Here is a 16,301-nt window from a genome sequence, read left to right as displayed (position 1 = left end):
AGTAACATCAATAAGTGAAAAGGAACAGTCTAAGAACTTTCTCAGGATTCTTTTTCTGCCATTTGTCAAAATTTCATTTCGATCAATACTTCCACCCTGTTACGTTGTATCACCAGTCCTCTCAACCAAAGTAAGCAGAGCAGCAGTAGGTAACATAACTTAACTAGAGGCAAAGGCAGCATTCCCAGATATAAAGCAAAAGTTTGATAGGTTGTGTCAAAAGGAACTGTTGTTATTATTATAATTTATTATTTGTTAAGCACTGACAATGTGCTCAGTTCTGCTGATTAAGTTCTTCTGAGCAAGTTCTACTGATTAGCTTCTGAGGACAACACACTACTACAAAGAAGATATTTGACAGCTATCAAGACTTTTGCTTTCAAGGCTCACTTAGCAAAACAATTACACGCCAGTTATGCAGGTTTCGCATAAACTGAGTAAATATCATGACTTTTGTGTTCACTAATTTTCCTACTCCAGATCTCTCACTTCAGTACTGTCTGACAACCTCAAAGTTACACTGAGAGTTGAGTAAGATCTAAAGCCTCATCTTGGTTTATATTCAGTTTCAAGCATCATGCTACATTAAGAGCAAGCACACAAGTTGTGTTGTTAAGCTCTGTTTTTGCATTTGGGACTCTCTCCCTGGGAGAGCAGAGATATCTGAACAGGGCCAGCCCAAAACGAACAAAACTTAAGCAACTCCAGGCTGATGTGCACATCTCCATACCACAAAGCAGGTTGGACACAGTCAGTCCATGTTATGCTTGTAGGTGGTGGCCTGGCCTTAGAAGGACTTTTGTGGGTGCAAGCACCAAAAGGAAGCATTCTTCCTATCCTGATGGGTCTTTTTTTTTTCAGCAGATTTGTCATTAAATCTCTCCAGTGTGAGCTAAAGGTACATCGCTTTATGATGTTGAAGAGTTGGGATGCTGGTTTTAGGCTGGTCACTGTAGCAGCATTATTCCTACAAGACTAGGTGAGTTTTGGGCCTCTTTCACATCTGCCTTAGCATATAAAGGAGTCACAAAGAGTTTCTTCCTTCACCCTTACTCCCTTCAGGCCAGTTGTTTACAGTATACATTCCCAAAAAGTGGGCATTGGATGACAAGACAATGCATATGCATATGTATGTACATGGCAGAGGACAGGGATCTGGGAAGTGCTGGCCAAATCTGTGTGTCAGGAGGGTGCTGAGCAGACATTGTCACTTGTCTCAGCCAGGTAACACCTAGGCTTTCTGACTGCAGCGCTGCCAGAGCTCCAGCAGTGCAGTTGTTCTTAGAAGAAAAATTCTCTTTTGTCTGCAGCTATCCTCTAGCTTGCACACTTCCCTAAATCCCACCAGCATGCTTTTTTTTTTCATAACTGACAGAGGGAAGTGAGTTCTTATATAAATCCTTTGTGTGAAGATCAAACTGTGTGCATGTAGAACTGTTTTTTTTAGGGGAAAATCTGCCCTAAAATAATCACTCCATGTTATCCCCACAGAGTGCCTGTGCTGGCTGTGGAAAAGCATCCAAGGCCACCATCAAGACCAGGATCAACATTCGCAGGCAGCAGCAGGCTGCAGCTGAAGTCTTGGTGCTGGTGGGGAGGGCAAAGCGTGGGCAGCCTGGGGCAGGCTCAGGGTCAGGGACAGCACAGCTGGAAGGGGCCGTAATCCGAGTTGCTACTTGCAGACAATGTCAGCCATTGTATGGATTGATAGAAAGTCATGGAGCAATGCAGGAGCCAGCCTGGGGCATGTGAAAAAGGTGTCTGTCTGCCTAGCTGGCTTGGATGCCTCACGCCTCCAGCTGGCTACACAGGTATGGAACGATGCTGCATTTTCAGTCATATCTTGTAAATTAATCTTAGTTTGTTAGTAGACCTAAGAGTGGGGGATTTGGTTGAGAAAACACAGCCTCTAATTCACAAATTCAGAAACTCTTGGAGAGAGGAGAATTGGAAAAAAAAAAAAAATGACTGGTTACAGTGCTATTGAGAAATTCTTTTAGAAAACGTCAGCTAAAGAAGAAAGCACCTGAATTACAATAGAACAGCAGTTTTAAGATCAAGTTCAATGTGGCTTGGTGTTCAGCTATTAAACAACTAGATTACCAGCCAGGAAATGCCAGGCAAGAAGTAGGAATGGTGAAGCTTGCACTACCAAATCACAGCACGACTCACTGTAGCAACAAATCTTTGGAAAAGCCTCCCTTGTATCCTTCTTTTACTCTTTCTGCTCCCCTTTCCCTCTTCCCTCTTCCTGTGCTCCTGGTTTGCTTGAATAAACCCTGACAATACAGTCAGGGTTTTATAGCCAGCCCTAATTTTCCCAGAAGGCACAGCTCTTATAAAGAAGCACAGGTTCTTCCTCTTAGGACTCACGCTTCAATGCCACCATCTAAGAGATGGATGAACCAACTCCACTTAAATAAAAACACTCTACCTGTGCCCATCCTCCAGCAAAGTTTCAGCCACAGGTGGAACTAAACCCAAATCTAGACAATATTAAAGTTGAGAAAAATCAGCTTCCCTTTATTTCCCTATTCATTTTCTGCCACTTTGATTTTTTGAATTTCAGACAAGACCATGACCAAGAGCTGCAGGGCCAAAAGGGGCTGGATGTGCCATATTGCTGGCCTGAATGGAAGCAGGAAATACTAAACATCTTGCATGGAAGCCTGTTCTCATCAGGTTTATAGCCCAGCTTTTTCCATCAAAAGCAGTGAGGATGGTACAGACAGGGTTCAGAAATGCATCCAAGCATATGGGAGTATATCTACACTAATCCTCCTTTTGAGCTTCATCCAGCACTAAATCAGAGCCACACCGTAAAGAGGAATAATGCAATAACTTGTGGAAAAAGCATGGCTCCTTTCTATTAAGATGGGGAAAATTAAATAACATGACTCACTTTTCTCCTCAGAAACTGTTGGAGGAATGTAATAATGTAAAACATTGCAGAGACTGGGGAAAAAAAAAAAAATGTCGACTACCACCTTGGCTGCCCTACAGCTATATGCCCAGTGCAGTTGCAAGCTGTAGGTGGAGGACAGCATCACGGCAGGGTCAGCCTTGAAAGAAGAACGGGATAACAGCTACCTGGGTGCCGCAGTCCTTTGGGTGACAAAACGTACTTGGGAGGCTGTGAAAACATCTTTTTTGCCAGACTAACCCATGTTATGGCTGTCCCATGCCATGCTGCTGCCTGCATGCTCTCTGGTTCTGCTGTGCTGTGGGTGCTGCCCTGAGCCATCCCCTGAAAGCAACATTGAGGAACTTGGGGAAAGAAGGGGTTTGTGGCCTTGTTTCCTCAGCAAGAACACAGGGCACTCTGTGTTGAGGAGGAAACGGGCTCTGCTTATCTCATGGCAGTACAAGAGGACCCTAAGGCTGCAACAGGGCCTGGCAGGCATGCTGCCGTCTCTTGCTTGTGCGTGCGAGCAGGGTGGGCTCACACAGGGAGTACCAAAGGCTTTCCAGGTTCATCCCTATCATGTGTATCTCCCAGCCACAGTCCCTGGCTTTACCTATTGAAAGCAAAAGAGAAAGATCTGTCATTGTAAGACAAGATATGCACTGAGCGCCAGAGATGCTCTAATAGCAATAACATGTGCTAGCTGAAGGTCTAGCCCTTGACCACTTTTTCCCTGTGCTCAAAGCAAAATAAAATAAAATAAAATAAAATAAAATAAAATAAAATAAAATAAAATAAAATAAAATAAAATAAAATAAAATAAAATAAAATAAAATAAAATAAAATAAAATAAAATAAAATAAAATAAAATAAAATAAAAAAAAAATCTAACATGTGAAACCCTGCTCCATAGCCTCCAAATAATGTTCTCTGGACCTTAAACCAGGTTCAGAAAAATATTTTCAACAGAGCTTGCTGAGGGAGAGCTAATGGGTTAGGGAGATTAAAAAGAGCTGTCAAAATGAGGTGGGTATTTAGGTAGGGAGGGATACAAGTTAGGAGAGGGTTTAGCTAACTAAATAGGGACAGGAAATAATAAATGCAGCTCCACACACACAAGCACACACACACTCATACATGTGCAGTGCCAGCCTACGACTCAGGCAAAGAGTCTATTGTTTCCGCATATAAAAATCTTCAAACTAGAATTTACTTGATCATGTGCACTGCCTTTTCCTGAAAGAAAAGAAAACTGAAAGAAATTATACTCAAAAGAAAACTGAAAGCAATTATACTCATCTATTTTCTTATAGAAAGAAATCATTACATAGCTCTGTGGAACATCGTCTAAAACTTCCAGTTCTCAAAAATTACTGACCAGTCTCAGCTGGTGTAAATCAGCATAGTTATACTGACATCTAGGAAGCAGAGCATTTCTACCCCAGCTTAAAATCTGCCCCCATATGCTGTTTCTTTAGAACAACTTGTCTTCCCTTTTTTTTCATGATATGCATCTGGTTTAAGGTAACTTTTCCTTTCCCAGCATATGGAGCTGAATGATTATGACGATTTACATTTATTTTAAATCACAGCCTATTAAATGGAAAAATAAATGCTAATATGTTGATGTGGTTTATTTCTGAATGAATTATTGATATGAATGAGTAGTTGCAGCTATCATAATTACTGTTTATTAAATAAATATATTTTGAATTAGAGACCCTTGATTAAGAAATCACATTTTTGTCTGAAAATTGTTTTCCTGCTGCTATTATAAGCAATACCTCACATTACTCTAAATAATAATAAAAAAAGATTGTTGAAATTATTCTATTTTTTATCTTTTCCTTTGCTCTGTGAACTTGGCAGCGCTTTGTGCATATTCCCTTTCACTGCTTCTCTCCTCTAATCAGTTAAGAGAGGCTCTTTCCCCTCTGTTGTTTGTGTGGATCTGTCACATAGCACCTAGAGACACAAAAAAACATTTTAAGCAGGAAAATGTGAAACACGAAAACTAAAGGATTGAGGATCAGATACCTGAAACTCCTCTCATCATTTTCTTTTAAGCTGAGCACGTTTCATATTAATGGTGTCTCTTTAACATAAATAATGATCTAATGAAATAAATATGAAATTGAAAGAATCATAAAAAGAATTTTACATTTAAGAATGCCATCTGTGTAACACTTAGCCTAACAATTAAATCATTTCAGCGCCAAAGCAGCTCACTCCGCTTCCAGCACAAGTTACAGAGCAGTATAATGGTTCTGCAGAACAGCACAGTATCTGAGCTCAGATGAAGAACAAACACCTGGGTTCAAACTCACTTTAGTCCACATGGGCAGTGGATATCACATGGGAGTTTTGAACTAGTCCCTGCTAATGCTTCTGCCTCGAGTCATCACAGATTTTTTGTGCAGCTGCCGATTTTCATCAAAAGAAAATTTAGATATCAGTGTACAACATTGTGCAGATCAACATGAGGGTATCTTGCTACAACTATTGCACCAATTCTCTGCTTTTTCAGTGTAAAACTCTCCTGGAACTCAGAGACAGTAGAGTTCAACTGGAGAGACCAGGACTCAGAAGCAAGACCCCATACAAGTAAATCTGTAGCATGAAAAGCTCTTTCCAGAAAGCACTTGCAACAACAGCAAACTTGAGGATGGCTTTTAGGACTGGCATCCTAAATCATAAGATTATGGACAGCAATACAGCGTCATGAACTGAGCTCACAAGACCTGGGAAGCCAAATTCTGGTCTCCTGTAAGGCAGCACAGCAGAGCCACACTGAGCACAATGGGGATTGTTTGTTTACACCAGCTGAAGAGAAGGGAACATATTTGTTTTGAGTGAGCTGTGTTAGAATACATATTTTTTTATATGCCCGGGCCTCATTACGCAGTGCTAGTCTTCCACATGGATCAGATCCTAAAACTGCTCTACATACTGAAATAAATGTGAGCTCTACCCACAGAACATCTCCAGACTTAGGCCTCACGTCTATCAATGTCATCTTAAAAAACAAACGCTTAAAAAAGAAAAACAACAAAAGTATCTTAGAGACGGTGGAGGATGCTCACGTGCAGTAGATGCCATTCAAGGCGATGCTGAGGAATGACTTGGAGAGACAAAAACCCCATGTAATAAGGCTGGAGAACAGAGTGGGCCTGAAAGAAAATGAGAGATAATTAAAGTTCACTGAAAGAAATGTGACTTGCACCAGTCAGTCAGGAGTTTTCTAAAAGTGAGTGGAAATTATGCTTCCACAGCAGCCATGAGGCTGCTCTAACATCCCCCCAGGCAAAGGTGGCCACAACCCCTGTTGTGCATGAGACATGAGAGCCTTCACAGGGGAGAGTTAAAGCACTGCTCAGCAAACAACCTGAAGAGCTGCACGCTGTATTCATGTACGGAAGGTATGAGCCAACGGAGAGAGACATTCAGAGGCAATCAAAGAGGATCTGAGCCTCCCTGAGCACTCACATGACAGTTGGGATCATTTCGGATCCCTTCCAATGAAGATAAAATAGCATCAAAAGCAGTGAGGGTTTTTTTCTTTCTTTTTAAGCATGAAAACATAACATCATTAGTCAAATTTACTCTGAACTTCTGCCTCCTCATGTTGATTTGTACTCAGGTTGAGTAAACATATCTTTCCATCAAGGTAAATAAATGTAAAAGCCTATCAGTAACTTAATTGCTTAACGAATGATGCAGTGTGGGGTGTAACACTGTTTTTGACTATGCTGTTGAAGTTAACGACCTCTCAAAAACACCTATTATACATCTTGGCAGTAAAAAAAATATCTCTTCCTACTTGAAAATTTGCTCATAAAATTTCAACCATTTTCTAATAATTTTTTCCCCAGTTTTGGGAAGGGGGGTGGAGACGTCCTAGGGCAATTTTCTAGGTGTACTGCCATCAAAAAGAGTTTATCAGTGAGAGACACTGTATTTTGCATGTCTGCATGCCCCCAAGAAAATAAAATTGAGAAAAGCAGAGAGGCAGTCCACAACAAGGGCAGAAGTTACCAGGTGTACGGGAAATGCCTCTGACTAAAAATGGTTCACATTTCACTGGGGTGGGGAGGTTCAGACCACAGGTGTCAGGCAGGAGCCCGATCTCTGACGCACAGCACACACATAGGGACATCTATCTGGTAACGTGAACTCCTCCGTCCTGGTGTACCTGGTGCCCTGGGCTGAGAGGACCCAAGGGAAAAGCAGCCATGCTGGTTAAAAGAAAGCCATTTGATAGAGGTGCAGACAAAGTCAGCTCTCCGGTGAGAGGACAGCCAGGGAGGAGTGTGTACCAGGCATCAGAGACTGAAATCTGGCTTGTGGCGGGCAGGCAGGCAGAGCACAGAGGCACAGCTGCCAGGCTGACATGATGGATCAGAAAAGGCACTAAGGAACTGCAAGAGTCCGGGCAGCTGAAGCAAAGCAAAACATGGAAAGGCAATAGGTCAGCCCATCTTTACAATCTATCAATTAAACAATCATCCACTTGCAAAGGCGTGTTATGTCCTGAGCAGTGGATATCCCAGCATGCGATCACTGCCGTGATGGAGCGACAGGCTCACAAACAGGAATTAATAATAATAATTACTAGGAATGCTAATAATTTTGGATAGGCCATTCTATAGTGAACCCCTCCGAGAAAATAACACGGTTGGGTATTTTGGCTTAATTATACGGTCCCATATCAGCTTTACTCAGCCCACTGCAAAACAAAGGTGTGTTCATAATTGTCCATTATGTGGGAGGGTTTAGCCAAAATCTCACCCTGCTTCGGCCAGTTAGCGGGGGTGAGAGTGCCGTGTAGTTAGCTTCAGCTGCTTTCTCCAAAGCCCTGAAGCTTTCAGAAACATTCATTTCTGTTGGCATCACTCAACAGCTCATTGTTAGGATTTGTTCTCATTGGCATGCATGAACTAAGACTGATATATCAGGCGATCCAGAGTGACAGCCTTCAGCCCAAAAAGTGGATACCTGCTTCCCTTAGAGTCCAGGGACTCGCACTTGATTCAGAGGATATATGCAAAAATTATCTTTCCTCTCTCATTTGCCTGTGTTAAGCCTAAGAGCATTCATCCAAATTAGCAATCAGGCAAACTGTGCATGCAAAAATCTGCACTTGTACAAACCGTGCTTTTTTTTTTTTTTTTTTTTTTTTTTTTGGTAACACTGTGAGATTAAATATCTTGACAAAAGACGAAAACCCTTTAACAAATCTTCCCCTAGAGAAAAGTAGCATTTTTTTTATTCCATTTACTGTCAAATGACATAAAGAAAGTATAGCTGAACACAGTCCTATAGGTTGATTTGTTGCTTTAAATAATGTCACTAACATCCAGATATCAATGTGATGGTGAAAAAAAAAAAAAAAAAAAAAAAAAAAAAAGTTCACATTGAGCTAGATTCAATTACAGACCTAGAAATTGAAATTAAGTCTGATGCTACATGCTTAATTCATGTTTGTGTGACTGAGAAAGAGAGTATCTGGTTTACCTTGAATTTCCTGCCCTGGTGTGGTGAAAACATGACCCATTATATTAATTAAAAATAGTTTTAAAATGTAGCTTAAGTCATATCACACTGGCAGGAAAAGACAAACACTTTTTGTCCTCAGACTGTTATAGGATATAAGGGAAGCTGCTCAACATCTTTTCCCTTGATTCCTGGGTATATCTCACAATTCCCATTGTGGAATCAAAATAAATAAATAAATGAAATGAAATGAAATGAAATGAAATGAAATAAAATAAAATAAAATAAAATAAAATAAAATAAAATAAAATAAAATAAAATAAAATAAAATAAAATAAAATAAAATTCACAGTTAATAACCAAAGATTCTTCTTTAATTAAAAAATTAAGTATTTGCCCCTCAAAACCCATAATCATTTTCCAACCACACTGATTGAAACTGATGCATACTGGCAATTATCACGTGCGTTATTCAGGTCTATACTTTGCTCTGTGTTACCTCGTTTGGTGCTACACCCAGTATGGTACGTTAGAGTTTAATACCCCAAAATGCCATATCATATCAGTGGAATTTAAACCAGCACACATTTGACTACTGATTTCACATATGGGGCTGGGACTAACTTTTCTCCTAATATGGTGATGGCACAGGCACTATTTAAATGATTCCTGAGCCTTGTAAATATACACCAGATGTATCTTTTGTAAATGTTACATTTTTCAACATCTCAGCATTTGTGAATAGTTGAAAGCTATGCCAGCCATGCTTTAATGGGGCACAGAAGCGTGCTGCATTCAAAGAAATGGCACACCATTGCAATAGTCAAAATTACAAGCGCTGTCAAAAGCGACATTTTCACTTTATTGATTAGCACCAGGTAATGCAGTGCTCTGCATCGCACACTCATATAGGCCATTTTCAGATGATGTTTCTGTGCACGAGGGTGCACAGAGGGACCTGGAACTGGATCTGCAGGGGCACACACTGGGGAAGGAGGAGAGCAGAGATCTGGAGACATGAACATGCCCCTGTGGACACAACAGACAGCCCAAGGTGAGGTGGGAAGGGCTTCAGGGGCTGCTGATCCCAGGGTCTTTGGTCACCAGCACACCTTTCCTGCTAGCACTGGTGCTGTATGAGGCTACAATATGATTTTCTGTGTCTCAGGCTCCCGCTGCTTGGTCCTCAGCACAGGGAGAGACATCTCCCGTAAGAGATGGAGCACAGGTTGCATTCATTTGGCTGTAAGAAGCATTCATCCTCTGGGCTTTTCTAGACCCTTTTATTCCCCCAAACTCTTCCTACCTTTCCTGTGTTGCTGCAGAAATCTAGTCGGAAATCTGGGAGCAGGTGTGTGGCAGGTAATGGGAAACATCCACTCCTCCCTTTCTACCTCCCGGTACTTGACATGCCCTTCGCTACATCCCAACTGCAGCCATGGCCTCCCCAACAGCACCAGGCAGTAAAAAGAGCCATTAGAAAAGACACCAGCACATTTGTCTGAAAACCCACTTCTCTCCTTTGCAAGATTTGCACCGAAGCTGTACCACAAATAAGAAGGAAGGCCTCTACAGTGTTGCATTGTTCCTATTATTCTAAAGGCAGAGTGCTTTTTCCTAGGTGAATTTCGTGCTGGATTTGCGCCACGCACCTCGGTCCAGCAAATCAGCTAAAAGTCAGAGCTAGGTGATACATGACAATAAACTTAGAGGGAATGGACTAGCTGTAATGCCCCACTACAAGTATTATTTCCAAGTTCACAGGCTTGCAAATTAAAATGTCCCTGGATCACTGCCATAAAAAAGAACATTAAAAATCAGGGGAAGAGGTCTGGGCATCTGTTAGAAGCATCTAATATATACCAAATGTGTATGCTGAGCTTCTTAGATATATGCATTGCTGACATATAGCCTACAAGTAATGTAAAAGCAGAAATATTTTAATTGTATTTTTCCATTTGATATTCAAATGAAAAAAATATATCTTATTAAACACAACACTTGGCTTTGCTATTTTAATAAAAAATAAGTTGTTGAGGAAAAGAAAAGCAAAACTACTGATTCCTTTCCTTATGATGATCAAATGAGCCTTTCATGTTTGTATCTTATACTTCACTTTTTAGCATTTTGAGGCAAATAGCAGATATCAAAACTTAGTAAATAATCAAAGACTTATTCAGTTTTTCCAAACTGTCATGCTGCTTATCTTGTAATAACTGATCTCTTAGGTAGCATAAGCTATTTAATTGCTACTGAAGATTATTTGAATGAAAAAGAGACGACACTCTCCCTTACCCCTCAAAAAGACAAAACTATATTCTTCAAAAAGACACATGCCAGCAGATAGATTCTGATCTCTTATACACACACACAAGTGCAATTGCTAATTTTACAAGATTTGATAGGAGCTGCGGATCTGAGATTACACCCTGTCCTCCTGACTGCACATTCCACATGGAAAATGGCTTAATTTGGAAATAAAATTTGTTGCTGATAAATCAGGACTCCGTAGTCTCTGGGTATCAGAATAACCAAACCTATTAAAGGGTTTTAAAAAGCAGCTAAGTATGCACAGCAACTGTATTTTAAAGGGACTTTTTACAGTGTTTGGCAAAGTGCGTATTCATGTATCCCCCCTGACATGATAGACTGTAATGGCTTCGGTCTGTCATGTCAACCATCTGCATATTAAACAGTCCCTAAGTACACATTGACACAGCAGACCCTAATAGCTCTGAAGCCGTAACAATCTATTGAGTCAATAATATGCATGTTAAAGAGCATCTCATGTACTTCCATCAATATCTTTTATCTTTTACTTAATTTGTATCTTCTTTTTATATTTATAGCCAGAGTTAAGGTTTTAGGAACCTTTATCCTTAACGTGCTGCCGCAGATGTGAAACATGTGGCACAGAGAGGCAGATGCAGTAGCAAAATCCTTCCCTAGGATCTGGGCCAGATCTTAAAATGACGACTGTAATATTTTTACACTGGCAAAGTGCATTCTTCCTCCTGTTCCAGATAAGGTGGAAATATCCTCTCATTTCTGCTGGGCCTGATTCGGTGCCGGTGAAAACCATGGGAAAGATTCCCAGTGATTTCACAGACTTTGGATGGAGCCCAGTGTGATGCTACTCATTTCCTATTACACATTTCCTTCTAATTAAATGAAATAGGTCACAAGGGGAAAATGAAACAAAAGACAAATGTATTTACTTACAGTAATATCAACCCCAAAAAAAAGACAATCAGAAACAAGAGAAAAGATAACACAAAATACGCTGTCTCTTCATTAACTTGAAATTACATCTGGTACCATAGTCTTAATTCATTCCAGTGTGATCCTGAGATCTTTTATGCTGTGGAAGAGGGAGACTGTTATTTAAGCATAAGAAAATGGTGAGTTAATTTCCTTTGTCTAAATAACCACTAAGAAAAAAAGCTTAATTTGCTTTTCCTCAACTTTACATCACTGAAGCATGCTATGTTCCTCGTACTCTGAGCACACAACTTCCCCACCTTCCTCCTCTCCTCTTGCTTTCTGTAAGCACCACAATTTGGCTCACACTTTTAAAAGTGAATCCAAAGTGCAGTTTGTGTTTCCAAAAGGCAGAACCAGGGCCAGGGAGGCCACTTGACCCTATCAGCAGATCTTACTGGCCTGAATTCCCCGCTCCTTTCCACTAATTTGACACCAACATGTCTTTGAAGCACAAATGGATTTATTCCAGCATACCCTTGATTAACTCTCACACCAGTGAGAGCAGAAATGTGGTACTCTCCCTGTTGCTTTCTGGAAGTGTACAGGAAATTCTTCCTCTGTCTTGTGCCTTTTCATGTCCCCAGGCACACCAGACCAGATCATCTACTTCTGTGCTTCACTTCAGGACAGCATGCCCTAATCGCTTCCTGGCCTGCTATTCACTCACATGACAAGAGCTGATGGCACCTGCCCTCTATTAATTCCTCAGCAACTTTCTTGCTGTTCCCAGCAGGCTTTTCTTCCCAACACAACAGCAGGGAAGTCAATCAGACGCCCACGTGCATGCCAAGGGATCTGCCCAACTATGGGGCTGGTCCTCAGAGTAGTACAGACACTTCATCCAACATGCCACAGTGCGTTATCAGGACAGGACTTTGAAAGCAATGGGTAACCATCATTTATTATTTGAGCTCATCCACTGAAGATCTAACAAGTAGATTTAGTTTGGAGATTATATTTTTTTTTTCTAAATGAAAAAAGCTGTTGAAAAACTCAAAGCAAATGCACAAAAGCTGAAAGATCTGTCATTAAAAAAAAAAAAAAAAAAAAAAAAAAAAAAAAAAAAAAGATAAAAGCAAAAATCACTGGAAGTCCTGCTATCTGCATTCCCAGTACTTCCTTTAGACAGCCCAAGCAGAGCTCTGTAAGGGCTCATTCCTGAGGGAAACTGTTCTCTGCCAGCTTCTTTGTGCAATGACGCAAGTCATCACCAAAGCATAGATGAAGGGCACTCCTCTCTCTGCAGCATTACAGGTACAGCTTTGCCTATTTTAGGAAAATGTGTCCTCCCTGGCCTTGCTGCAGGAGCTCTCCTTTGCTGTTCTAGCTAGTCAACACTGGTATTTGCTGTGTAAATGTGAGGAAAAGGGTCAAAGTCCTCTAGCAGCCCAACAATCAAGACCAGTCCAGCCCTGAAAGTAAGAATGTCACACAGCAATGATAGGCCAGCTCTGAATCATATATATGACACCTGCCTGCTGATCTGGCTCTTCTATTTTCACTTAACTAGCTGCACAGGCTTACCAGAATTACCAGGCAGTGGAAAAGAAGGACAAGAGAAGGAGGACTGCTGGCCACACAGCCAGAAAGAGTCCTTTAATGGAAATCCTCATCACTGAAGATGATGGGGTTGGGTAATGCTCACTCAAGGCTATGAGCACTTCCAGGAATTGTTCCACTGATTTATGAGGAGAGGTCACCCAGTCCAACCACACATTAGAGCAACTGATGTCTGTCACAATGTGAAAGATTCATCAGCTTCTGTCAGCAAATGAGACTGATAGCCTGATATCTAAGGGCAATAAAGAGAAACTGACTGAAAGAAATGGGGTTCCATAGGTGTGGTGTTCCATGTCACCCAAGAAACCACCTGGTGTGTATTGCAAATACAAGGTGGGTACTCAAAGAGTGATGGCTTTTCATATTGGGAAAGTGAGAAGCTTCTTGCTTCCTCCCATACCACATCCAGCTGCCACCAAGACTACCCAAACCTGGCCTGGTCCTGAGCCCACCAAAGTCAATGGAAAGATGCCCAAGGACTTCAGTGAAGGAGGCTCCATATCCTCAGGCAAATGTGGGAGAGAGAGATTTGGGCAGGGCTATGATTTCACTGTCTGTGTGCATAGGATGTCTCCTTTCCCACACGGAGGAACGTTGGCCACCCTTCCCACTTTTTTGGTTCTCAGTGTTCAACACTGCACCTGGAGTTATCTCCCATTTACCAGTGAGCTGATTTAAGTGTCTGACTCAGTCACATATGTTTGGCTCACTTATCCAGAGTAAGATTTGGCCTACTAGCTGTGAAAACAGCTTATATCACATGTGCTGCAAAGCCTAGCCAGAACAGGCTGAATAAAGGATGAAGTTTAATCATGGAAATGTTGACCTACAAATAGAGAACAAAATGTTAAACCACATGGTATAGGGTGCTGCACACCCCAAATATCAAGGAGAGGAAAGAAGAATTGAACACATTTGGAAAGTAAAGCTTACTGTTTTGGTTTTATTTTTTTCTTTTTTTTTTCTTTTTCTTTCTGCAGATTCGGAGAGTCAGACCCACACTGTTCCCGCTCGCGATGACACCCTGGCATCCGAAGAACAACATGACACCCACCACAAAATGCTGCTGTTGGCTGGCGCTGTCTAAAGTGGTGAGGTTTCGTGAGGGAGGTGAGACTGCCAAAGGAAGGCAAGTGGGGGTGTCACAGTGAGTGGGACCCGGCCACCAGCGTGACTCTAGCCTATGGGACCTGTGAAAACTGGAGATAGGTAAACATGACGGAGATAAATGTCCCCTTTATCCCGTGTCCTTGAAAACAGTCTGTGGGTTACCTCTAATGGCTGGGGAGAGGGAGGGTCTTTGTAATTATTTTCACACCACCTTTCATCTGGAATTTTCTCACCTTTGTAGGTTTCACACAAGGAAGGGTAGCTTTTTTGGCAGAGAACCCGTTTCCATTTTTAATCACAGCCATCACACAAACAGTTCATCTCACAGGATGTGAAAACTTTCTCATAGGCTTTATTTAACATAATTTGGTGGGTTGAAAAAGACAAAGAAGAATTTTTAAATCAACTATTGTCTTGCTTTCAATACCTCGCCCGCTTTGTCTTTAGGTACCCTGCGTTTTAGACAAACGTAGTTAACAGCAGCCGGCCAGACCTTACTGACTGACAACTGTTTCTTTACAGGATTTCTATGTGCCAAGGAGCTGGACAGTAATATCCATTTGGTATTCATGGAAAGTACTTGCAGAACAATAATGACAATAATTGCTTCTGATTCTTGTGTTTACAACACTGCCAAAGTATCATTAGAGCCTTATTTATAGATAATAATGCTTATTAATCACACATATTTAAATTTTGGAATGTATTAGATTAATATTCTTTTGTAACTTGGTTCTGTACTAATGCTATGAAAAGCAGTTTCTGAATGCAGCCCACTGGAAGTGCTTGCCTCCGAAGAGTAAAATCATCCAAACCATCTGCAGGTAGGGACAAAGGGCACACCTCTTCCTTAGCAGGCAAACACCAGGACTGCAAACACGATTCCCCAAAGCAGCTCCTTCGGACTAATTCTGGGGACAAACTCCTGAAAAAAAATACTGTGAAAGGTGTGATAGTAATGTCACACTTGAGCTTGCTTTTTGATGCCCTATGAAACAGTATGCTTTGAACAGCTTTAAAAAGAAACTACTTTTTCTATCATCTCCTCCTTGAACAGTCTACTCTACCCTATGGGCAAGTTTAGGATTCGTGATCCTGGACCTTAGGATTTGTGATCAATCATGAGGTTGGTAGCGAGAAATGTAGTACAAAAATCACTCCTAATTTTGGTTATTAAATAATTCCAGCTTTTATATATCAACGTCTGCTGCGATTCAATAACGTGATAGAATGAAAATGGATTTTTAAAAATGACAGTTACAACAAGCAAAAATGTCACCCAAATCTCAATACCAACTGCCATATATTCATATTCTCCTTTGTCTCCCTGTAGCCCATTACAATGCTGAAAAATACACCAAAGCAACTGCAGTACCAAACTCTTCAATTTTTGGTGTGTGGCCAGCTCCATAAATTTGCATTTAAACAAATAAAATCCAGAACAGTGTAGTAAGTCTTTTTTTTTTCCCTCTTTTTTTTTTTTTTTTTCTCCCTGAGATGGTTCTTCAAGCAAATTTAAAGAGGCTCTGTCAGTTTAGGGATCACATTTCTGTCTGCTTTTTTTCCTTTTACCCACCCCTGATGTAACTTAACTACTACAAACGTGAGAAATTAGAGAAACTGTTCTTTTCTCTTTCTGTATGTTATTCTCTGTGCCCGTTTTGTGTTTTTTATGGCTTTCTGTGTGGCGTCAGTGCAACCTGTCCCTCAGTGTCACAGTCCCCATTGTCTCCAGGGATCTTTTACACAGCCACAGTGGCAGAAAAAGAAATAATAATTAAAATGCAGAAGCCTTACGTTGAGAAGAACACTTGTGGCTTGCTGCAGCTCCTGCAAACTGTTCTCAGTTTATAAATTTTACTGGACTGGATTACCGAGCAAGAGTGTCCCTTTAAAATGTCTTTCACCTATTAATATGCTAGTGTGCTTTGCTTACTGTTTTTTATAAAATGCGAGCATTGAGGTTTCC

At 41.0% G+C, this 16,301-nt stretch overlaps 1 long non-coding RNA gene across 1 annotated transcript in view; it reads right to left on the bottom strand.

Moving 5' to 3' along the window:
• Positions 1-16,301, bottom strand: part of LOC309885423 — a 39,028-nt gene that overhangs the window by 8,129 nt on the left and 14,598 nt on the right. The window contains exon 2 of the long non-coding RNA XR_014318792.1: positions 5,989-6,075. This is a non-coding gene — a long non-coding RNA (uncharacterized lncRNA). The remainder of the gene's footprint in view (positions 1-5,988; positions 6,076-16,301) is intronic.

This window comes from Aythya marila, assembly GCF_965140915.1.
Source record: "Aythya marila genome assembly, chromosome: 1".
NCBI classification, from domain to species: domain Eukaryota; kingdom Metazoa; phylum Chordata; class Aves; order Anseriformes; family Anatidae; genus Aythya; species Aythya marila.
Note: the sequence above shows the minus strand (reverse complement) of the source record. Positions and strands in the feature narration are given on the sequence as shown.